Raw genomic sequence first — 25,185 nt, 5'->3', positions numbered from 1 at the left:
CTGTCCTTCTATATGTGTCCATCTCTTTTTCCCGGTGCAGGGACGTGCTTCTTTAGAACTTCTTTGTGTTTAAAAACAAGGGGAAAAAGATGAAGATTGGGCCACGTGAAGGAACACTTTTGATGAGAGAAATGAAGGACTGTCTGACCTCAACGGACTTCATCGTCCATTTGGCACCAACCTGCTGGTACAACAAACCCTTCAGTAAGACCTGCCAAACACTGAGCAATGCATTGTGATGCGCGTTTCCTTTTTAAACTAAATTCTTCCCCACCTACCCTAGAATACCACAGCATCGCTGTGACACTGACGAGTGGTCACCCTGGTCATTAATGAATGAATGAATATAGAGAAAGAACTTCATTAATGTACTTGTCCTGTTCATCACCATACTGTCAAAGTATACCATGCAGTACATCACCATAGTGTCAAAACACACAACACAATACAAAAAAGGGGGGTGTAGTGTAGTGGCTAAGGAGCTTGGCTAGCATGCAGTAGACAGTAGTGGGTTCGAAATGCAGTGCAGACAAAAGTCGTGGGTTCGATTCCCAGCTGCCACCGTGCCCTTGAGCACTCAACCCTGAGTTGCTCCAGGGTGACCGGCCCCTGCTATTGGTAGCTGTAACAACACTTATAGCATTAAGCATCTTGAAAGTACAAGAAAACTCTGACACACCCTCCAGTCCACATTAAGATTCCTACTTGACTGTTTTAAAGTGGTGTAATGGAGATGGAAAATTACTTGTTTAACACAAAGGTCTGAGCAAAAGGACAATTTCCAGTTTCTGTATCAATAATTCACGTTACAAAAAAAGATTGTGTTGGCAGCTTTTAAATTGGTTTCAGACCTAGCATGAACTTGAATTGGGTGACATTGTTTTTCCAAGCTTATTAACAGTCCATTCAGAAATAGAAGTGCACTCTTTTTTTCATACTGCTCATTTGTCGTTTTAAATATACGCTGCAGCAAAGTGAAGTGTTTTTCTTATGAGTGGCTCTGCTGCTCATTTGAGCACCTCTTTAGTTTTGTCAACAAGATGGCACCTCATTAAGGTGACAATGTGTTACCATGGTGCACAGAGCACTCGTCAGTCTCACAGCGATGCTGTGGTCTTCTAGAGCAGGTGGGGAAGAATTTATTTTAAAAAGGAAACGTGCACCACAATGCTTTGCTCAGTGTTTGGCAGGTCTTACTGAAGGGTTTGTTGTTAAGAGAGAATGGAGAAGATATGCAGAGATGTCCCTCATTAACGTGTCCCTGCTCTCTTTTGTCTGTAGGAGATAGGAGATATGAAGGGCTGTCGGGACTCGGCCTAGGTCTGTCTGACAACACCAGAAGGCTCTTTACTCCCATTTACTTTGTGCAGACATGACAGGTTTATGGAAAATGATCTCCCACCAACACCCCAGTTGCCGGGTTGCCGGGTTGAGTGATGTGTTTTTTTCTTTTTTCTTAATCCCCTTCTCTTCTCCTCTTCTCTCCTCGTCTTTTTCTGCGTCTTTCCCTCCCTCCTTCTGTGTTCTTTCATCCTACGCAGAATGGTCATCTGTGTTGGAGAAAGAGAGAGAACACTATTTCAGCACTCGTTCACTCTCAGAGCAGACGACTCCAGCCGAGTGAAGTCATGTTTACATCTCAAAATAGCCGCACCGTCCGTCACACTTCACGTGGCAGCCCTGTGCTGGACGGCTGTGAAAAATCATTACGGACATTTAAAATAGTAACACTCACTGTCCACCTGAGCAAAAACACATCTGATGAAAATAAATGGTTGGGAATGCAGAGTTGTTATGGCTTGATAATTATAGCCTAGGTCAGTTTGTGAGCTTTAACAGGTAGATTTCTCCCATAGTTCCTGTTCTGTCTGCGTCCAACACAGCAGGTAGAGCTGCACTGGTTAACATAGGGTGCATCTGATTAACATGGGGTTCACTGGTTAATATAGGATGCGTCTGGTTGACATAGGGTGCACTGGTTAATATAGGGTGTACTAGTTAACATAGGATGCATCTGGTTAACATGGGGTGATCTTTGAGTGCATGTAGGTCTCTGAGCATGTGATTCCCCATGACTGAGCACAGAATTGGGCGATCCTTGATGGGTGCTCCGTTCATGCCTCCAGGCTAAAACATACATGTTACTCACTCTTATTTCTCTCTCTCTCTCTCTCTCTTTGTTTGTGTATGTGTATGTGTGTGTTTGTGTATGTGTGTTTGTGTGTTCTGCTCATTGCTTGGCTGCTACACACTGTTCTGGTAGGCCTATCAGCCAAATGACAGACAGAGAAAATGTGTGCTGTGTGGCCCACGAACAAAAAGCGAAAAGGGAAGATACAAAAAAAAAACTAATTAGCTTCAGGATAATTAAGAGAGACTGTGTGGCTGTCAGCCAACAGTGATCTCCTTCAGAAAGTGTGCCCAGAAAGAAAAGCTTTGCCTCTGTTAAGCACTGACAGGAAAAACTCAATAATGTATTTACAAGACTGGATTCAAAGTTTTTTTTTACTTGAGTTCAACTCCAGTTGAACATATATATTTTTTGTTTCAACAAAGATCCTGTTTAGGTCACTCAAACTGTGTGTTTGTGTATGTTATTTTTTGTAGGTTTATTCATGTTTATGTATCTCATTCATTCCATTGAGAAAGTTCCACAGTAGTTGCGTTCAGAGATGGAAAAGTCCGGCTTCAGAAGGTAAAAGTCCTTGGTTCTACCTGGGCACTTGACACAGGTGATTTCACTAATTAGCTGATCTACCTGGCTTAAGAGTTGTGCTAATTAGAATCAGCTGATTAAGTGAATGGTTGGGAAAAAAATGTGGCAGGACTTTTACTTTCTGAAGCTGGACACCTCTGGTTGCGTTGCATGTGTTTATCCATGTCTCCTGGTATCATATGTTTGTATGAGTCCATATGTTATTCGGATTAGATCAGATTAGATTACATGATCACTAATCATCACGTCAATATCCATAAAGTTGTAGATTCTCTAACTATGTTGAGAATCTGCTAACAGACTTAAAGACTTGCCTGTTAGCTGTGAGGGCGTTAGCTCAGTGGTACTGGGCTCAGCAGGGGATTGCTCTGGGCTAGCCAGGGTGGGGACTCCCTCCGTAGGGATAACATTCCTGGTGCCTCACATAACATGGAAGAGGATGTACTGAGAGCCAGGTCCATATGAGCAAACACGTCCATCATAGAATAATATACACACCACAAGGAGACTAGAGGGAGAGGGAGAGAGATATAGAGAGAGAGGGAGAGAGAAAGAGAGAGAGGTATCAGAGCAGCCCTGCCAAACAGCTGTCCTGTGTAAAGGATTTTGGTATGTCTCCCTTACATACCATGTTATCTGTATTCATGTGTGTCAACACCAGATTCCTGAAAGTATGTGTCAATTTTGTTATTGTGTGTGTGTGTGTGTGCCCCAGCCTTTATGTCTTCATGTCTGTCTTTGTGAAGTGTGTGTGAAGTGTGTGTGTATGTGTGTGTATGAGAGAGAGAGAAATGGCGTGTGTGTGTGTGTGAGAGAGAGAGAGAGAGATAGAAAGAGAGATGGTGTGTATGTGTGTGTGTGGGGGGGAGAGAGATAGAGATAGAGAGAGAGAGAAAGATGGTGTGTGTGTGTGTGTGTGTGTGAGAGAGAGAGATGGTGTGTGTGTGTGTCTGTGGAGGGTGTTGGAAACTTTGCAGCACTGCTGGGTATCTCTCTCCAAGTGACGTTTTTGATGAATTGATCTGTCTGTTTGCTTTTCCGACTCTAGACAACGTTGGTCGGCCACACTCTCCCATGACCACACTTCGGCTAAGCTTTACACAAACATTCCCACAATGCCATTGGGCCCCCCCTCTCTTTCTCTCTCTAGCTCCTCTCAGGATCTCAGGAGTGTCTGTGCTCTGAGCTCGACTTAAACCACATTTCCGTAGTGCACTCAAGAAGACCTCATGATGACTTGGCATTTTTTAGGTGCAAAGAAAAGAGCTCATGGTCTGTTTTATTCATCCAGGACCTCAGTGTGTGCAACTCCTCCAACACCACCACTGGCCCCCACCACCGGTCATCTGTCTCTTTGGTGTCCATGGTGGCTGCCAAACACAACAAAGCTGGCTGTTGCTTTTGGCCGCCTCCTTGCAATGCCTTGGATAATACAGCACTGTGGGTTTATGGAGAGGGCATTATTGCATTTGGTGGAACTGGGAGACAAGCTGATGAGCTTTCAGAGGAGGAAGTGAGAAATTCAAAGCCGACTCCCTCTCCATTTTACAGTCTTCCAAGTTCACCAGGCTTCGGTGTTAAGACATTCAATATTGTGACGGGGTGTGAGGAAAGCAGACAAAGGTCTATGAGGTTTCATATGGACAGGAAACTTGGGGTGTGTGTGTGTGTGTGTGTGTGTGTGTGTGTGTGTGTGTGTGTGTGTGTGTGTATGTATGTGTGTGTTTGTGTTTGTGAGTGTGTGTGTGCGTGTGTGTGTGTGTGTGTGTGTGTGTGTGTGTGTGTGTGCATGTATTTGTGTGTGTCTGTGTGTGTGTGTGTGTGTGTGTGTGTGTGTGTGTGTGTGTGTGTGTGTGTGTGTGTGTGTGTGTGTGTGTGTGTGTGTGTGTGTGTGTGTGTGTGTGTGTGTGTGTGTGTGTGTGTGTGTGTGTGTGTGTGTGTGTGTGTGTGTGTGTGTGTGTGTGTTCTCAAGTAATGGAGTGGTTGAACATGTTCCATACTCCCATGTAGAGAGAGCTCGCGTGTGAACCGTCGCCTTCCCAGACTCAGTCCCTACGGTGTATCTAGTGTTCAAACAGGCTCTTGCACAACACCGCACTCCAGCATGCCGCCAACAGCCCCGAGTCCAGTTGTTTTCATCCCAACTCCCTCTTTTTCACTATCTCTCTTTCTCTGTCTTTCTCTGTCCATCTGTCTCTCCCTTAGTCCCCTCCCTCCCTCTCCTCTCCTCCAGCACAGTCTTTTTCTCTGTGGTGTCTCCAAATGGAGAATCCAGTGTTGCCGGGGAGGAAACGCGAAAGGAAACACAACATGGGGATTTGTGTTGAGCGCATTCCCAAGGTTCCCCGTGCAGCTCTGGGGGCCTCTCCTGTGTCAGTGGGCTGTGGTCCTGGACTGTTTGATGTCCCACATCCTCCTACCACCCCCGCCCCCGTCCCCCGTCCCCCCGTCCCCACACACACACACACACACTTCATGCCCCCCACTGCCTGAGTTCAAAGTGGGACTCCCATCCGGTCCACGGAGGACCATGGGCAGTGTGTCTGTGTGTCTGTAGCGATCCAATCTCTGGTGAACCGTTTGCTACCTCGCTGTAAAGGGAGCGTTTTTTTTCCTCCTTTTTCTCTCTTTTTCAGCATTGACTGTGCAAACGTCTCTCAGGGACCCTGAGCCGTGTCATCGACCAGAGTCTGCTTTTTACCACAAAAAATGGCTTCTATGTTTCTGTCTCCTTCTGTCCCAAACTCCCTCTGATTCGAGCCCTTGCCTGATAAATCTCTCCGTGGTGTCTGTCATCGCACACTCAACCCCTGGCCTGTTCGTCTTTACTGTCCACTTCCTCCCGAGTTATAACACTGATGCTGTGAGCCATGACTGTGCATTCTCTCCAGGACAACGATAACTATGGTGACCACCCCTAGATTTGATGGTTCATTTGGATTCCGAGCTGTTGTTACATCTGCACTGCAATTTTTTTATATACTGTAATTTTGATCTCTTACATTGTCACTGTATTATTGTGTTATTGCTGTTGTTCTACCCTACCGTGGGCCTGAGAGAAACGCAATTTCAAGCCTCTGTATGTGTCGTACATATGGCAGAATTGACAAGAAAGTTGACTTTGTCTGTTTCCATACCTGGGTAAAGTTCCCATATAGGGGAATGTCTTGCCCTGATGCTCGACCAACGTCACAAATCTGCCTTCATTAGTGTTGTGCATGCCCTCGGTTTGTAAGTCACAGTGGATAAGAGCTTAAGTCAGAAGAATGAATTTAAATGTGGGCTGGGGGCCAGAGCAAGAAAATGTGAAATATTAATTCTGACCTCAGAGAGGATTAGCCAGGATGAAAAATGTATTTCTCCTTTTTTCAAACCAGCCGAAAAAAACCAAGGTCAAATAACAGGAGGGGGAACTTGGTTAATTATGAATACATGCCTTTTGAATCATTGTAGTTCTCTCTATCTCTCTCCCTCTCTCTCTCTCTGTCTCGGGGGCTTTCATTGTGTGGAAAGGTTAGGAGCTCCCATTCCTGCACATTGGCAGGTTGGCATTTCCTCTCACCCTCTGACCACCTGTCCAATAATTGCGTTGACATTTGTCCAAAATACAGACGCTGGAAAAGTACTTCAGATTCAGCTTACTGCTTAAGTACGTTGAATGGCAAATTCCTACGTCAGCCCCCTTTTTAAACATTTCTTTCCTTTTACCGCCCGACTGGACTATCCACCATGATTGAATGGAAGGTCATCATTGATCATCCAAATTTAATTGGAAGCTCCTTTGATAGCAGTGTGTGCCTGACCACCCAGCGCTGTGACTGGTGTCTGATGAAGAGGCTTTGCCTTTATTTAGGGAACTCAGCATAGCGTGAAGCCAATCTCCTGCTGGTGAGGTAACTAACTCTGCAGAGCCCATGTGAACTATGCTGGTTCAAAGGGCAAGATGAGGGGGAAAGTTACTCTCGACAGCGTGTGAACAGCTCATTAGGCAACTATGCAAGTCCGGGCAGCTGGTAACTGTTTAAGAGTTGCTTACATATTTCCATTTAGTCTAAATGGGCAATTTATCTGCATTTGTGTCCACATACACTAAATAGCCTATCTTACAGATGCATAATTTGTGCATATGCAGATCATTGTTGGCACTGAGGGACCAACTGCTGACTTGTGATTTATTATTGTACCATGCCATGGCACTTAAAAAAAACTTGTGGAAGTGCTTGTACTACCAAACTTACTCATTTCACAAAACCTTTCAGTTCTTGTGAGCAGAAAATATGTGCTGTATCTCATTCTAGCGCTCAACATTATTTTTTCCCTCCCAAGCAATTCTCCAATGAATAAGAACAAAGTAGACCAGACACAGGCCCATTTGTGCAGACACAGCCTATCTGTCTGTCTGTCTGTCTGTTTATCTAGTTTGGGTTTAAAATGTGGAAATGGGTGAGCAGCATAATGAAGAGGAGCTCCACGGCCGGCGTAGACCTGCAGTCAAGGTCAGTCTGCTGACAGTCTGGGCCAGACAGTCAAAGCCCCACAAAGGCTTCACGAGCCGCTGATCTGCTCCCAGAGCCTTGCTACTAATGAAACACAAAGCCACCGCAGTCTGCCATTGGAATACTGACTCAGTTATGGTTCAACAGTCAAAATTCCCCTCAAATTAAGGCTTTAGTTTTCATATATCTCGTGTGGTTGTCTTTGTAAGCAACATTCGGTTGGTGGGTTTATTTTTTATATTTATTTTGTCTGAATGTGTTGCATCACGACAGATTCTAAAGTGGGATAGTGTGGTACCATTGATTGCGCCAACCCAGGGATTCAGTGCAATTTCAATACGGGGATTAGGGTACAGTATGAGTCAGGGGTTTTCACGTAAAAACCAATAATGCCTCTCATTTCCTAGCATTGAGAATTATAACTTTCAACTGAGAGTCTTCTGCTAGAGAGTATGGCCACTGCTTTGATGGGTGTTTTCCCCCCACAGCATAGGTCTTTGACATTTTGTTTTGTGTTATGTTGTTTTCTCCATCCAATTATGAATCACATCCTTATATTTCATACTTAAGTGGGCCATTAATTTTTGTGCAAAGCCGTAAATCAGTTTTATAGCCGTGATTGGTCCAAGCACAATAGGGGAGGTGTGCATGCGTGTGTGTGTGTGTGTGTGTGTGTGTGTGTGTGTGTGTGTGTGTGTGTGTGTGTGTGTGCGTGAGAATGTGTATGTGTTTCATTGTGTGCCTTTGACTCTGTAAAACCACCAGCTGTTATTGACTGACAAAGCTACTTACTTAAGTGAAATGGAGATGGATGGTTCTGGTTATGGTCGAGGGCTCACTAAATTCTCCATTAGCAAAGCCGGTGAAGGTGAAGGCTGTAATTCTTAAATAGTAGACACCCCTGGACACATACAACACAAGCTCTAAGTAGCACACACCAGTCTTGTTTATCTTCAAATTAACTTCATGCAAAGTGACACTGTATTGGTGCCGTGGCTATTGTGGGATTGAACCCATGTCTTTCCATATCATTTGGTCCACAGAGGCTCTCAGTAGGAATGTGCTGTATTGTATGAACATGGAGAAGATGGAGGGTAACTGCCCGGAGTGAAACAACATCGATGGTATTTAGCTGAGTTGTTTTCTTTCAGTTCCATGGTTTCTGAAGTCAGGTGTTCCAGTCGTTGATATGTTGCTTACATTTAGAAGGTTGCTGAACTGTTTTTTGTTTTTTAGATAGCCTCTAAGCTCTTCTCCCTCTCTTTCTCACACTCACACACACACACACACACACACACACACACACACACACACACACACACACACACACACACACACACAGACACACACACAGAGAGAGACAGAGACACAGACACACACACACACACACTGAGATTTTCTCCCTGATCATTTTCCCTTACCTGATCTCTATCTTAATCTATCGCTGTCTCCTTTATACCTTTTTCCCTCCCCTGTCTTAAGATAAAGTATCCTTCCTCACAAAGAGCCATTTGTCTTCAGGAATCTGAAAGACTCAGAGTCTATCACTAATTACAGTGACCTGAGTGTCTGTCTAGACTGATGCAATTACAAACATTATGGGTAGAAACCTAGCGATTTACAGCACCTCCGCACTGCAAATGGTTGGCCTCCTTTAATTGTGCCTTTCCAATAGTTGGCGAAGTGGGCTACATTGTCATGGTGAGGGGGGGACCTGGTGTAGAGAGATAGGCTGAGCTAACGGGCAGAAAGGCTTAGAGGTAAATTTATAATTTATGTTGCCATTAAGATTGTGCCGTTTGTAAAAGAAAAAGTAATGAAAACCATGAAAAGCCCCTGGAATTAAAGCTTAAGTGAACCCAATCATGCGAAATCCCCTGTCCTTAAGATTTTTACAATTATGCACCCACACACTCTCCCTTTTTCTGTCCCTTTCTCACGCACATACACACACTGTCCCTTTCTCATACACACAACCTCTCACACACATAAACACACGCACACTCACACACACACACCGCTTATTTGTCCCACGATTACATTCACATGCACACATTCAAACAGTGGATAACTGAAGCCATTGTTATCCCACCGCAAAGTCGCTGCCTTAGGAGAGCTTAAGTTGAAATAAATATGAAAATGGCACATTAGATTACGCACTTTGTGTCATCTTCAATAATGACCACCATCCACTTATGCCAGCCAAACAATCAGCTCATGTAAATGGCCCAAAGAGAGAGGATTACAGTGGGTTTCTTCCGCTAATGGCTGTTTTTCTCTGCCGCAGACAGCTGGCCTGGTCCCCTCTGGCAAGCGCCTCTTACCTGTGGCACGACTGAACAAGGGAAAACATGAGCGTGGGGGTGGGGGTGGGCGTTGGAGGTGGGCATTTGGGGCCTCAATGGGCTTACTCCACACAGGCTTGAATGTGCTTGTGTATGTGTGTGTAGTGGGGTGTGTTTGTGTTTATGTTTGCATGTGTTTTGCTTGTGTGGGCGGTGTGTGTGTGTATATGTGTACGTGTTTTTGTTGGAGGGGATGACGTATGTCAGAGATGTGTGTATTTGTGTGTGTGTCTATAGTGTGAATGTGTTTTTTTACATATATATTTTTGATGTGTGTCAGCGGTAATTTCCTCTGCATTAGCCACATTGTGTATAAAGCGCAAGACAGTGTTTTATGCAAATTAAAAAAGTGCCCAATGAATCAAATCAAATTGTGCTTTAATCAGAAAGATGAATGAAAAAAAAAGGAGTTGTATAGCCCTCCCCTGTGTATTAACCTTGGTTAATAGGTGTGAAATTATGATATGTATTTGTGTGCGCCTGTGAGGTAAGCATCTACTTCCTGGTCTGGGGAGATTAATCATGCCCCCAATTATTTTTACAGACCAGGAGCGCCCCCAGCTATATAAGCATAAGCATAGTCCTCCAAACCTGTCATGAGGGTTCTGGCCTTTCTATGGAAAAACTCAACCTTCTTCACTTGTTGTCTTTACATTGTACCAGGTGGCAACGTGAGATAGGAGCTTGTTAAACGCTGTTCAAAGATACTTGTAAACTATAGTGTTCACAGAAAAAAACCCTTCACAGACTCTACTTTCCCTGTCTTTGCTTAACCTTCTTTATATTACTACGATTAGCATCTCCAGCACCAGACAAAAGACTCTTTTAGACACAAACCACACACACACACACACACACACACACACACACACACACACACACACACACACACACACATGTTCCTCCCAGCATAGCCTTCAGAGAAGAGATTAGATTAAGTATGGAAAACAAAAATGCAGTCTGCCTCAAAAATTCTAATACGTTCATGAGGCCAAGTTTCTTTCTCTTCTTCGTCCTCCTTTCTTCCCAAGTAATTGTTTAGTTGTATAATTATGCAAATGTCGTGCAGTCGACGCTGATATGCAGTGACAGGCTTTTCAGATCTTATCTACATACTCTGCCTGTACTGTTAGCCTGCCTCTCGCAGGTCTGGGTTTAATATTAAAACACTAATCATTTTCCATCAAGTTCCATATACTGTATGCCTGTCAAGTGAAACTCGGGTCGGAAAAGCTTTGCTTTGCATATTTAACAGCTCTGAAGTTTAACGTATGTTTGACTTTTATTTTAAGTATCCCCTTGATAATGCGGCTGGAAGATTTTCAACTTTGCAAGGAATATTGATGAGAAAAAGTATATCTGAAGAATGTACATACATCTGACAAGTTCATTTTGTCATTTATTTTTAAAGAGCTACCTCTAAGAAAATCAAACTGACGCTCTTGTAATAGGTTTCTATAGGAGAAGCCTTTTTCAAAACATATTACCTTGACTGGATCCATAGATCCACACCCACAGCAGAAGCTTAAGGGAGACGCATGGGGTGGGGATGGGGGTCTTTACTTACTGCAGTGTGAACTTAAGCCTCAGTAGTTGTAATACGGCTTTAATGATTTTAAATGAGCCTGGTCTTGAATTTAGCTTGTTCATGTATTATCAAATGGAGGATGAATTTGGTAATAACCGCACGTTCCTCCCTGGTCCAACTGCAGGCTTTTGCCACAGGGGGTCTTAATACTCTCCCAATGCATATTAATCCTGCTAATAGACCTCTCGATGGGTGTGTAATTGGATTGTGATATTTCGGGTGGGGGGACCGGATATGAAGACAAGACAGAGGGGAGGGGAGGGAGGGGAAGGTCATGGGACAGGGGGGATTAACTTACACAACTTCCCCAGGTCCCCTCAGTCGACCTGGGCCATCTGGGATAGACTGACTAGAGTCTGACAAAGAGTAGGAAGTACATGTTAATGTTAATGTATTGAAATAAATGTATATATTGAAATACAACAGATGTCGAAGACATCAATGCAAGTATAAATGTGAATCTATATTGTTCATTGTCATGCAATACCATCTAAATGTATAAAAAGTATAATGAATGAAAATTAGAAATGTATGACACACACACACACACACACACACACACACACACACACACACACACACACACTTAATTAGACTAAAAATAATATTTCCTGCTTCTCTTGACATAATATTACAACTGTCATTGGCAATTCATGTGACCAATTATATTTGCATTATATTTTGACTTCTCTTCTCAACTCGTCAGCGAGTTGAGTTGTTGCTTGTCTATGTTTCTACTCTCTCCTATCAAATTACCGCAAGCAAGATTAGAAAGCCTTCATTTTGATCTTTGACACACCACTCTCAGGCAAAGCAGGGACAGACATCGCTGCTGGGACTGGTGGCCACAGTCTGCCACAGAGGAGTAAAATCCTTGGCCAGCACCCTATTTTTAAACACCTCCATATACACGGATACTTTTTTTGACACTTTAGATTAAGCCAGGCAGGAGCTGAATGCTTCAGTTTTTTGAGAAATTGGAATGTGTCCATCCCTGACCTGGAGTCGAGGATAACACTTTGGAAATGAATGAGGGTTTTATGAGGGCTGAAGATGTGTCTGGGCAACCTGAATTACCTCGCTTATATGTGGCTGGGGTCACACTGGCTAATGGTACATATAGTCAAGGTCTATTTGAGCGAAATTTGAGGGATGGAAAATTGCCATCTAAGATTACTTAGCTTAAAGCTGAATTACTGTTATTATACAAGCATTATCAGTAATGGCTACTTTTGTGACCATTACCAGGGAGAAGGTTACTGATAAATGAATGGATTTTAGGTTATAGCTGGTGTGTAGGTTTGTATGCAAGTAGAAATATGTGTGTATGTCTCTATGATGGTCTCTCTCTCTCTCTCCCTTTATTCATTTTCTGACAAAATATGTAGGCATTGTCAATGCAATATGTGAAATTACCTGAAAATAATTAAGTAAGCTCATAACGCTTTAGTGCAGAAATAGCGTCCGTGTCTTTTTGAGTATTAATTACACATAGGACACAGAACAAATCATTCAGTATAATGCTGGAAATTATGTGTTGAGAACAGAGAATAAACAGTTTTGTCATTTCATAGAAAACACTCAGAGTACATTCAGAGCCAACCAGCCCAGGGATAGCGAGAGAAACAGAGCTGCACTATGAACACATGGGCTTGCCAGCTGTAAGACTGCAGCTTTTTCTTCCTCATAAACCTTTTATAGTGTCCGGAGCCTCCATATGGAAGATGTCTCCTTACTTAATGGCTTTTAAATCCACAGCACACCCAAAATACGTATTCAACTACAAGTTTCTCCCTTCTGCACAGAGAAAGAAAAAAGAGAAGAAGGAGAGGAAAAGTTATTAGACTGAGCCATAGTTTCTTGGAAGTCGCACTACACTGGACGAAAGACTTCAAGGTTGTAAACATTATAAATAGTGATTCAAAGGTAGAGTGCTGGAGTAATGTTCTCTGTCCCTGTGTCGTGGCTTGGTAAGGCCCATGCTCCTTTGGTATTTAGCACTACAGAAGGTAACAATATTTGCCCGTTCTTGTTTTTTGTCCCCAAGCGTGTCATCTGAAGTGATGTCCTTCATCAGCGAGTACGAGTACAAGCAACATAGACATAGGCAGAGAAAAGCTATAACCTGCTTTTTGTTCAGCTGTCTGACAATTGAAAATGCCAAACTTTTCTCTCTGTCTTTCTTCCTCTCTCTCTCCGTTTGTCTTGCCATCTCTCTTTCTCTCTATCCATCTCTTCATGTATCTGACCCAGTGCATCTCCATTCATCCATCCATCCCATCTAATAAGCTGCCATCTTGCTCTAGCCCTGATAGAGGCCGAGGCAGTCTGGAGTTGGAGTTCAGTAGTTACTCAGTGTTTGTCTGGTTGTTACACAGCCTTGGCCGACGCCATGCTGTGTGTAACACAGTCAGGAGCCACAGTGGTCACATCATCATTACTGTGAGGGGCAGCCATTGACAGAGAGAGTCAAAAAGCAATGGTCCAGCTCCTGCAGACAGTGGCAGTGTCCACAGCTGGCATGGCCAACATGCCCTCCGTACCACCCAAGGGAAGACAAAGGTGTTTTGATCCCAATAAAGGATGTGTTATCAACACAATGTATGACATGCATATGAGTAACGTTAAAATGTTCCTCATCAAGTGATTTAAACGTTTTTAAAAGGCTTTTAAACAACACAACTCGTAACTCACAAATAACCTCTTTGTGATGTGAAAAATATCCATCTGTTACTGTTCTGCTCAGGACTGGACTCATAAACTTGCAGCCAGAGTAGAGGTGAAGAGGGGGAAGTTGAGAAGAAGGCCTGAAAGCAGAGAATAGTGTTGATTATGCTGTGGTGTATGAAATGCATGTAAATAGGGTTCATAAGTGTCATCTGTGGTTGCACATAACCAAACTGAGGAAAACATTTCCCCCGGATGGAAATCGAGGCCAATCCTACACGCAGAGGCTGCAATTTTTTTTTTTTGTCTAGTTGTGTCTATGATTTATTTCCTTTGACCTTTGCGGCTTGGTGTCAGTCAGCCAGTGAACGCGCTCCGAGGGATGGACTCGAACTTGAATGAACTTTTGTTGACAGCATTTGTTTTGAATTTGAGCTCAGGGAATGAAACCTGCGGTGACACGGGGGTCTTGTGCAACCCGCCAGATCCAGTGAGTGTTCACAAATTATGGAACAAAACATGGTGCGTGCAAAACCCAAAGAGAGTCTATTCATCAATGACAAAAGATTGCACACGAAACAAATAAGGGAACAAAATGCTGAGGTGAAACCTTTTGCATTTTGTGTATGAGTCTGAAGAATGCATTGTGTTTCTGATGCAGGGTGCACATTTAGTCTTGGTTTCTTGCCTTGCTTTGAGTATTCTTTGCCTCATGGTATGCTTTCTCATGCATGCTCATAACCAGTCTCCTTTGATTGACAATGTCTTGCCAGCTAGGTACTGTTCACTTGGTATGAAAAGATAAGAAATTGGCTGCTTCATTTCTCTGATACCAAGAAGACTTTATTGTAATCCAGTTGAGTAAAAAAGAAGGCCCAATGGATCTGGGAGTTTGAAATGTGTCTCATTCAAAGGTTCTCTGTGCTGTGAGGGTGCAGAGGAATGTGGTGGGGTGGGTGCACACTAGCTCTCTCCCTCAGACCTCCTCAAACATAACTCTGGTCACGTGAGCAAATGTGTGTCTGGGCATCCAAATGGTGGACAGAGTGTTGTGTTTGTTGTTCTGTGTATACAAGACAGCGGGGTTAAATTGGTAACAGCCCTCTGGTGGTAAACAGTCTTGTCATTAATTATTCACAAAATTGACATGCACACAGCTCCCCTGTTTTTATTCAAGAGAGAGAGAAAGAGAGAGAGAGAGAACAATTACCATTCAGGGCCCATTTGTTTTTCCCCATCGTGAAGGAGAGTCTGTCCGGCCTCCCTGGCTTGCATTGTTCAAGCTGGTTTTTGATGATGGATGTGGGGGCATGGAGGCATCAGGCTGGGACTCATGCATAAGGGGCCCTGCCTGGGACACTGTACGGGCCAAGTGATTGAGTGTGTGGGGAGGGTGTATGGAGGTTGTGTATGGGTACAAGAGGGTGGGGGTAGGCTGAAGGGTCCCGCTCATAATTCAACAGAAGAGCGGAATTCTTTCCTTTTGCTAGATGTGATCTTTGCGAGTATGAATGCAGTGATAAAAAAAAGAGTAAAGCAATGAGCTGAATAAGAATGAGTTGGGTGCCTTTGAATTACCTATAGGCTTCTCTCTTCCTTGCAGTCTTTCTCTCTCTCTCTCTCCCAGTCACTTACTCTGTTATATTTTTCTCAATTTTTCCTCTCTGCTGGTTCAAAAAGGCCCATAGACACATCCCTATTTTGTACACTGACAGATATATTGTTTCTTTGCGGAGGCCAGCATTTTGTGACTTAATTTTATGATTCAGCCTCCACAGAATGTGTAGTAGAAATAAGGGGGGAGCCACTTTGCTGATGTTTGCTCTTGCTCTAAAACACCACTGTTGTCACAAGGCGGAGGCACATTATTTTACTTTGACAACCCCCCCCCCCCCCCCCCCCGGAAGAACTGGACACATGCCCTGACAAATAGTGTTGGTGGGTGTTTTTATGCTGTGTAAGCTGATAACATCACACTTCATTTTACAACTCAGCACAACATCTACTACTTAAGTGCTCAAATATGGTGAGTCATTGGAACTTGTCAGTAAAAATAGATGATGGTAAATATTGTGTTCATCTCGGCTCTAAGCCATAGGCTGAAGCATGGGGATCTCCTTAGCGTTTAAATGTCTCCTTAAATCATGACCTCCCCTCTATTTATAAGGCTGCAACCTCTCTCACAGATCCACTAACTATGTGTGTGTGTGTGTGGATCCTCATTTGTTTCATTGTATGACATTAATACAGTGTGTTCTCATTAAGGCAAGGCAAATGCACAGAAACAAGCACACCTCACTCTGTGATTGGTGCATGGATGGGTAACCTAATAAAGTAGGTGTGGGTGCTTTATGGGGAACTAGGAATAGACAAATAATCTCACCGCTTTTTGATTCAAAGGCCTACAATAGTGACCTGACAGCCATAAACCTAGTAAACCTAGTTACCAATATCAAAATTGTAGAAGACATAAAGCACAATGGTTTAAGATAGGCAAGCTAACATGTTAGAGTTTGCTGTCTTACATTAGCATTACATTATTAGCGTTGTCAAACTGAGGCTACTCTATTTTACCATTGAGTTTGTGTCATGAAAAAAAACGGTCCATTTCCGAATCCAATGAACAATTTATCAATTAACTACTTACTAATTAGCACTCTGGAACAAAGCGTCCGAAGGAGACAATGCAGGCAGGAGATCTCTGAAGACTGTTGATCTTTATTCACCGTATTGCAGTGATAGTCCAGCCTAAACGATGTCCAGACCAGGTGTCAAGCAATAGGGTGATGTGAGATATCATCAGCTGGCGCCCCCGATGAGATCTGACTAACAGGTGGCTGCGACCTATCTTTTATACTCCTTAACCTTGGGGTTGGGCCCTCTCGCCACCCTCGAAAGACACCTGTTGGCCTATCAGCATCCACCAAGTTTACGACTATTGGTAGATCCCATTGTCTCATCATGCATAAATTATATGCAAAGCTGTCTTCTTCTGGGTTTTTCCCAGATTCTGTTTTTTTCCAGTTGTAACAGGGCTTCTTATCTTGCCACCTGTCACTTGGCCTTGCTGTTACCACCATTATATCATCCAATTACATCATCCTCTCGCTCTCGACCATCTAGTTCACTGTGAACTCCTTCACCTCGACCATCTAGCCAGGTGTCACTGTGAACTCCTTCACCCCCTCGACCATCTAGCCAGGTGTCACTGTAAACTCCTTCACCCCACTCTGACTGCTGGTCTGGTCTGTTTAAGATGTGTACAGGCCTTGAAGTCTCATAATAATTGCAGTAATATCAAAGTTTATAAAACCATACATGCATCCGTTAAGTCATAGAAATCCACCACATTCGTTATATAAAGTGATAGAGAGGGAATATAATACCATTCTGAAGCATCAACTTGTAGGCAACTTTGGCTGAATTACTCCAGTATCAGAACGTGTCAGTGTCAGTGTTATTGATTATCTCCAAGACTAGCTTGAAATCACATCATAACATTAAAGTGGCACTACATTTTTATTCTGGAGAATGCATAGAGATGGGGTTAGGATGTCAGACCTAGCGAAAGCTAAGGATTAGCCTACTGGAGAGGCCTTCGAGTGGGAACACCTCCAACATTTGACCAAGGGGACGATATGTCATTGTCTCGGATGCACTTAAAAAAGGCCAAATATGATGGTAAATTATTTGACTTGTCAGTAATTTCAGCCCATTATCATCAAAAAGTAACTTGGCATCTCAACACTCCAAGACAGACAGCATTTGACATTCATCGATTACCTGTCAAAGGGAATAATATTTAGTGCTGTTTTCGTGGTTGGCACATAAAAGTTTAAGGGCTCGGGGCAACTCTCAGGTGAGTTGTTAAGCTGCTTTGATCTATTTTGTCCTCCTATTGCAGATTTCATGTGCAAGACATGTTTAATGGATTCAGTCTTTTTCCTGGTAGAGTTTGTTAAGCAACTCTAGCCGCGCTTAGTTTTTGTTTGGAATAGAAATACATCTTGGAACACTCTAGAAATAATTGAAAAGAAAGAAAGTGGTAAAAAATATTTCACGTACGTTTTAATCAACAACATAAATCCCACAGGTTTTGATGTTTTTCTTCTGTTTCAGAACTATATAAGTGTGGTGAAATACAAGTTCTCTTTGGGTCTCGTTGTTTTTGAACATTTATGAACAATCCTGGAATCGATTACAACTCTGAAATACAAGTCTCTTACGACACCAAGAGGTAAGCACAACTACTGTGAAGTTGGTTTGAGGTTATGCTATATGCTTGTTTCTTTAATTTAGCTTACAGTAATATTAGCACAGTGAAATAAGCACATCTCAATTGTACTGTAGGTTATGAGTCTGTATAGGCAACCTGTCTGGCGGCTGTGCGCCCACCTGAACACGTCTTTGTTTGTTTAGTGCAATGGAAAGAAAGAGCTACTGTGTCCTCCTGCTTCAAACACATTCATTAGCCGAATAGCTGTCCAGGAATGTGGCAGCATGGGATTTCATCAGCAGCTCATTTAAGCAGTTCCTACTTGTCGTTCACACACACACACACACACACACACACACACACACACACACACACACTTAATTAATAGGGAGCGTTTCTGTTTAGTATGTCTCACCCTCCTCTTGGCCTCTCTGCACTCAACTCTCATTACTCTGTGTACCCACCGTGTCAGCAAGTGCTGTGTGTGTGTGTGTGTGTGTGTGTGTGTGCATGAAGGATTGCTGTTTTAATTGCCTTCATACTCCACCATGCTTCCTGGCTGCCTGACGGACACACAGGCAGCGCGGCCTACTGTGTTAATGGAGAGCTCCTGTGTGCGTCAACACAGCTGCTCCGGCGTCCTGACTCGTTGGTGTAGCTTCATATCTCTGAGTCATCAATTGGGAGCATCATCCAAAAATGGGAATGATTTCATTTACACAGATTTATTTAAAATTGTGTGTGTTTCTGTTCAGATGCGCTTGTGCTGTTAGTGTGTGAGTTTTCGTGTGTGGTGTACAGTATGCCTGTGCTTATGTGTGTGTGTATGGTATCTATGCGTCTGTGTGCACATACATTTGTGTGTGTCAAATGTATATGTGTGCATGTACAGTATGTCTTTATGTGTGTGTGTGTGTGTGTGTGTGTGTGTGTGTGTGTGTGTGTGTGTGTGTACATGTAATGTATGTGTGCTTTGTTTTGGCATCTATGCTACAGGCGTGCCTGAGAGTCTCCTGCCGCCTATGTCAGTATCAGGGCAGGGCCAGGCCCGTTGTTTGGTCTTGTGGGTGGAATTTTGGCACACTTTCCCCCCACATCTTCTAATGTTGACTTTGGTAAGAGCCGTGGGCAGCAGGAAGAGAAGGTTGAAAGGAGGGGCAGGTAGATTTGGTGAAACCACAGTGCAGGAAAGAACTCCCTTTGTGTGTGCTGGGCTATTTATCTTCACATGCTTCACTCAGGTGTGGTCCAAAGGGGCCGGTGATCTCGCCAGAATATGAATGTTTGCACGGCCTTAGTGCCTCTCTCCGTGCCTCACATAGAGAGGGAGTGGAAGGAAGGGTATGTGATAGAGTGAGAGAGAGAGAGAGAGAGAGAGAGAGCAAGGGAGCTAGACGAGAAAATGGCATATTTAGGTAGACAAAGGAGGAATGGGTGGAAGAGCAAAATAAGAAGAGAGAGGGAAAGTGTTGGTATTTGTGGATTAAGAGACACGTCCCAGGCCTTTCCTCGTGATGAGAGGTGGGCAGGGAGACATTCCGATGCTCCTGGAGAAACTGCAGCGACCGCAGGACTAGATGCCCTTTGTGTGCCCTCTCCTCTGTGGTATGCCAGCCAGGGAGTGTCTCGCACTGTCACTCACCCTGGTCATCCCATCACACACACACACACACACACACACTCACTCCCACGCACACACACACACACACACACACACTCACAAACACAGCAGGGAGCACAAGACAGGCACCCCACCACCCCCACCCTCTAGTCTCACAAACTCTTGAGCAACATGTTGTGCGTCATCCCACTTCACCAAATCCCCAGCCGGATGTCCCAGACAGGGTTTAAAGAGACGTCTCGGATGGCTCCCCCATCTCCTTCTCCCCTCTCCCACACTGTGGTGCTATTCAAAATTATGTCTCGGTGAGATTCACTGTTCCCTTTTGTAAAAATGTATTTGAAAGGAGGGACATTGTAGGCAGATGTCCCAGTGCACATGAGTTTGAGTCTAACACATTATTTCATCTATCTAATTAAAAATGTCTGATGAAGTTCATTATTTTGTCTCATAATGTGTCCATAATAAATCCTAGTTTGTTTGTGTGTGAATGTTTGTGCAAGTGACAGAGCGAGAAAGAAAGAGAGAGAGGGGGATTCTATATTCACATTACTGGTCATACCTACATTGCTGTACCGTTATTATGACCGCCACACAGATTTTTTTTGTTCTTTTTTTTGTGTTCTTTTTCGCATGGCCAATTTTCCGTCAAGGATTCCCGGGACACTTAAAGACTGGGGTGCACGAAACTTGGTGGGCATGTAGCCCCACAAGGATAGCATGGAACCGTGCTTTAGATCTGTAGCCCCGCCGCTGGACTGGACCCCCCGAAAGTGAATATCTTGAGAACTGTAGGGTTTAGGAGGACCACCTTTTTTTGTATGTTGGTCTTGAGAGACCATGTCAACCCATCCCATTAGCACTCATTTAATGTATAGCACCACCTAGTTAAAAATTAAAAGCAAAAAATTAGGTGTTGTAATCACAATATCTCTGACATGGCTGACATGGTCAAAACTGCACAAAATTGAAAGTGTAGGATCATTATGACACCCTCTGAATGTTTCGTGGACTTTTGTTCATGGGGGGCCATATAATAAATTATTTTATGTGTACATTTAGTGACCGTACACCAATAGAGTTTTCTGTGAATATCTTGAGAACCGTAGGGCTTAGGACGACCAATTTGTTGCGTATGTTTGCCTCCAGGGGTCATGTTAACCCATTCCATATGCACACATGTGCATAAACAGATATTCACACACACACATACATTCACATCATACATATGACACATACACACACAGTAGACATATGTACGCATGTATGCACATGCACACACACAGGCACACACACAGACACACCCACATGCACACACACACACACACACATACAAACATAAACATGTACTGTACACGCACACATGCACACAATTCAAGAATTTCACAGAATTATGAACAAGCAAGATGGGGGTGGGGTTGTATAAAATGTATTTTACATGTGAAATCTATGAACTAATCATGTTTTGGTACTTGTTGTCTAGCAGATACCAGTGAGAATTGAGTGTGCATAATGCAATTCAGTGAGACAGCAATTCAGTGAGAACCATATATGCCTTTCACCTTTTGTTTTAGCCAGCAGCCAAACCAGCAGATACCCTGACTTTGCTGAATTACTGAAGCTAAGCAGGCTTAGTTAGTACTTGGATAATAATCCTCTTTGGAAGAGTAGGTTCCTGCTTGAAGAGGTGTTGGTGGCTGGCCAGTAGGTGGCACTCTTCCCTGTGGCCAAAAGCCACCAACAAATATCAATCCCAATGTCCTATTGCAGTGACAGGGACACTGTACTGCAGGAGATGTTTTCATTTGCATGAATGTTAAATTGAGGTCCTGACTCACCATGGTTGTTAAAGATCCCATGGCACTTATCGCAAAGAGTAGGTGGTTCCCTGATTTGCTTTATTTATGTACACATACAAATAATAAATAAATAAAGACACACACACACACACACACACACACATAAAAACACACATAAAAACACACACACACATGCACACAAGACACGTAAACACACACTACATGCACACACACACATACATGCACACACATGACATGCACAAACACGCACACGCACACAAACACATAAAGACACATACACACACACACCCTCACACACATACACCCACACATACAAACACACCTACATACACAAACACACGCACACAGATACACACACACACAAACACACACACAAACACACACACACAAAACACATATACACAAAAACAACCACACACTCTGCTCACACTCAATTACAAACACACAAAAAAGGAACAAAGTAGGAAATTAACACAATTTGACAAGCGTGACTTATTTTTGTGGAAAAAATGTGCTGGTCTGGGCAGCGGTCATATTTTGTATCGCTCTGCGGTACATCTAGTTCTGAAAACACTAGCTCTGACAATGCTGTATTCAAACATGCAAAAAGGAACTTTGAAAGAGAGAGAGAGAAAGAGAGAGATAGTGTGCATACAGTAAGAATGTACTCTTGTGATGAAATGTATTCCTTCCAAGTTCCTGAAGAGCCTGTGGATAAAAGTGTGAGATGTCAGATGATTGGCCGAGTGTGTTCCATGATATGGCAGGGAGAAGGTGTATATCTGTGTGGCGGTGGAGGTGTTTTAGCACAGCAGAAAGAAGACGAGCTGTGGTACCTGTCAGTGGAGTGTTGTTTGTTTAAATATGCTTGCACATCATACGAACTAATTATACATTTATTTTTACACAATAGTGTTGATGTTCAATCCACAGCTCTGGTGTGTGTGTGTTAGGGCTTTGACTTTTGCCCAAAAAATCATATTCGAAGTTCGTTTGTTTATTAATATTAAAATTTGAATATATTCGAATATCTATTGATCATATTTTAACCATTAAATGTCTTCAGTAAGACCGATATTGGTATCAAACTTAAGTTCCATTTGTTCTGTCCACCAGAGGGCAGTGTATCAGTCAATGTCAATAGACTACGTGCACGAAAGGCTTTTTATGCGTGTGTCAAAGTTGTTATTATTGAGCATAGGGCTGGGCGATACAACGATAGCGATATGTATCGCACATGTAATCGATATCAATAAAAAATTAATTAAAAGCAACACACACCTCCTGCCTTACGTTGTCCATAAATAAAATAGGCTAAATATATCTTGCATTGTGTCAAACTCTACCAGAGTAGCCGGTAGAAGTAGGCCTAACGTTACCTCAACACAGACTCTCCTTGCCCCGTGCACTCTCTCTCTCTCCCTCTCAACAGGCGCATCCCTCCTCAGCATGCACATGTAATCCAAACATTAATCGTGCAAGACGACTGGCTAAATTGCTATTAAATCCGGTTAGCATCATTAGCACGCTTCACGAATTTGTTCAAAACTACTGCTTTCAAACTGACTGCTAAATTCTAATCATCTCAATCCCAATGCAAATGGAAAAGTATTTTCCAAGACTCAAACGGGCCTGTCCCAAGGAGAAAAAGTATTCAATTGAAACTTAAACACACGAGGGGAAACTGTACAGTCTAACCATATACTATGATAAACTAGCAAATTAAGCTAACGTTACTTTGTTTACAATATTTCCAGGCTTCAACCAGTGCTGCTTTTCATTCAGACTTATCTGCACATTTATTTATTTGAGTGTTTTTAATGATTGTGTTGCCATTTCTTTTCCCTGTTTGCTTTGATTGATAACTAAGGTGATTAAAATCAGAGGAAGGTTAAGTTTAAAATAAAAATGTCTATGTGAGAGCTGAGCTCACTAAGCGCGAACCAGCCAGGATGCTAACCTACAGGAGCCCAGATGGCCAATAATAGCCTTGCTAATGGGCTCGCGATTTCACTTCAGAAGGCGTGAAAAAACCTCGGAATCTGAATTGAAAACAACGCGTTAGGCTACAACCAAATACATTTACAAAAAATACCATAGGCTACAGGTTAGAATATTAAGAGATCCCAAAATTGTTCGAATATCACAGTATATTCAATAACAGTATCAAAGCCCTCAGATTAATCAGTTTTTTTTTGGTCTGTTTACACAGTATGGATGTGTGTGTGTGTGTGTGTGTGGGTGAATATGAGTGTGTGTCTTTGTATAGGTATCTGCATTTGGGGTTTATGTTTGTTTATATAGAAAACCAATTTACTGGGACTGAGTGTTTGTGTAAGTGAAAGAGGGTGCATTTATGTGTGTGTGTGTGTGTGTGTGTGTGTGTGTGTGTGTGTGTGTGTGTGTGTGTGTGTGTGTCTCCTGAGAGATGTGTGTGGAAGCTTTAGGACTTTTTTGGGCAGCTCTTTGCCATAGCTTCCAGTAAGCGGCGAGTCATTGGGTCACCGTGGTTTCCCACGTCTCCAGCAACCACTGCAGGGTGTTCCCCCCCTTCACTTTTACAACCTGTTTGCAGCTTTTGCTAATATGTCTGCTTGCACGCAAAGGCAGGACGTGGCCGCCTGTTCGCACATGCACACAGACAGATAGACGCACACACACACACACACACACACACACCCATACGCACGCACACACATATAAACACACAAGGAAAGAGAACATTGGACTGAAATTTCCCATGATGAATATTTTACACCACACTGTGCCGTTTGAATCCGTTTGGTGTGGAGTCATTGTGGTTTGAAGCACAATGAGCTGGGAGAGGTGAGGCCATTCTCAGGCTTCACAGCCACTCTCAGCCGGGGTTTCTGGTGCCTTAAGGCTGTACGTATGAGTGTGTGTGTGTGTGTGTGTGTGTGTGTGTCTGTGTGTGTCTGTGTGTGTGGCTAGGCCTCTCATGTGTTTTTGTGGGTGTTTTCTTTGCATGTGATTTCGAGTCTATGCTGTGTGTGTGTGTGTTAGCATACTTTTTCATGTGCGTATGCGTGTGTGTGTGAGAGAAAAAGTGGCTATACAGTAGACATGAGTATGGAAGGCCATACTGGTTTTTACTGAGGTCCGTCATGCACATGTGAAGATCCACAGGTGGTGCAGCTCCTCTGAGAGAAATACACACACACACACACACACACACAGTTCTTTCTTAACCTCAGTCTGTTAACAATGTCCCCCTCCTATTCTGTGAATCTTTCTCTCTTACTCACTTCCATCTCTCTCTCTCTGTCTCCCCCTAACTCCCGTGTGGTTTTATAGGCTGTGCTCTGGGTCTACAGGAAAGCTGGCCTCACTTAGACATCAATAAGTGCTTTATTTCGCCCTGTCCTCACGCTGGAAAGCCTGACTCCTTAATGAATATTCCCAATGTTTATGAAGTCACCTCATTAATGTGCTCCTCTTATAAAAAACATTTCATAAAAGACTCAGAACAAGAGGACCAGAAAACTGTGAATGGAGAGAGAGAGAGAGAGAGTGTGTGTCTTTGTATAGGTATCTGCATTTGGGGTTTATGTTTGTTTATATAGAAAACCAATTTACTGGGACTGAGTGTTTGTGTAAGTGAAAGAGGGTGCATTTATGTGTGTGTGTGTGTCTGTGTGTGGCTAGGCCTCTCATGTGTTTTTGTGGGTGTTTTCTTTGCATGTGATTTCGAGTCT

This window comes from Alosa alosa, chromosome 4 (assembly GCF_017589495.1).
Source record: "Alosa alosa isolate M-15738 ecotype Scorff River chromosome 4, AALO_Geno_1.1, whole genome shotgun sequence".
Taxonomy (NCBI): domain Eukaryota; kingdom Metazoa; phylum Chordata; class Actinopteri; order Clupeiformes; family Clupeidae; genus Alosa; species Alosa alosa.
Note: the sequence above shows the minus strand (reverse complement) of the source record.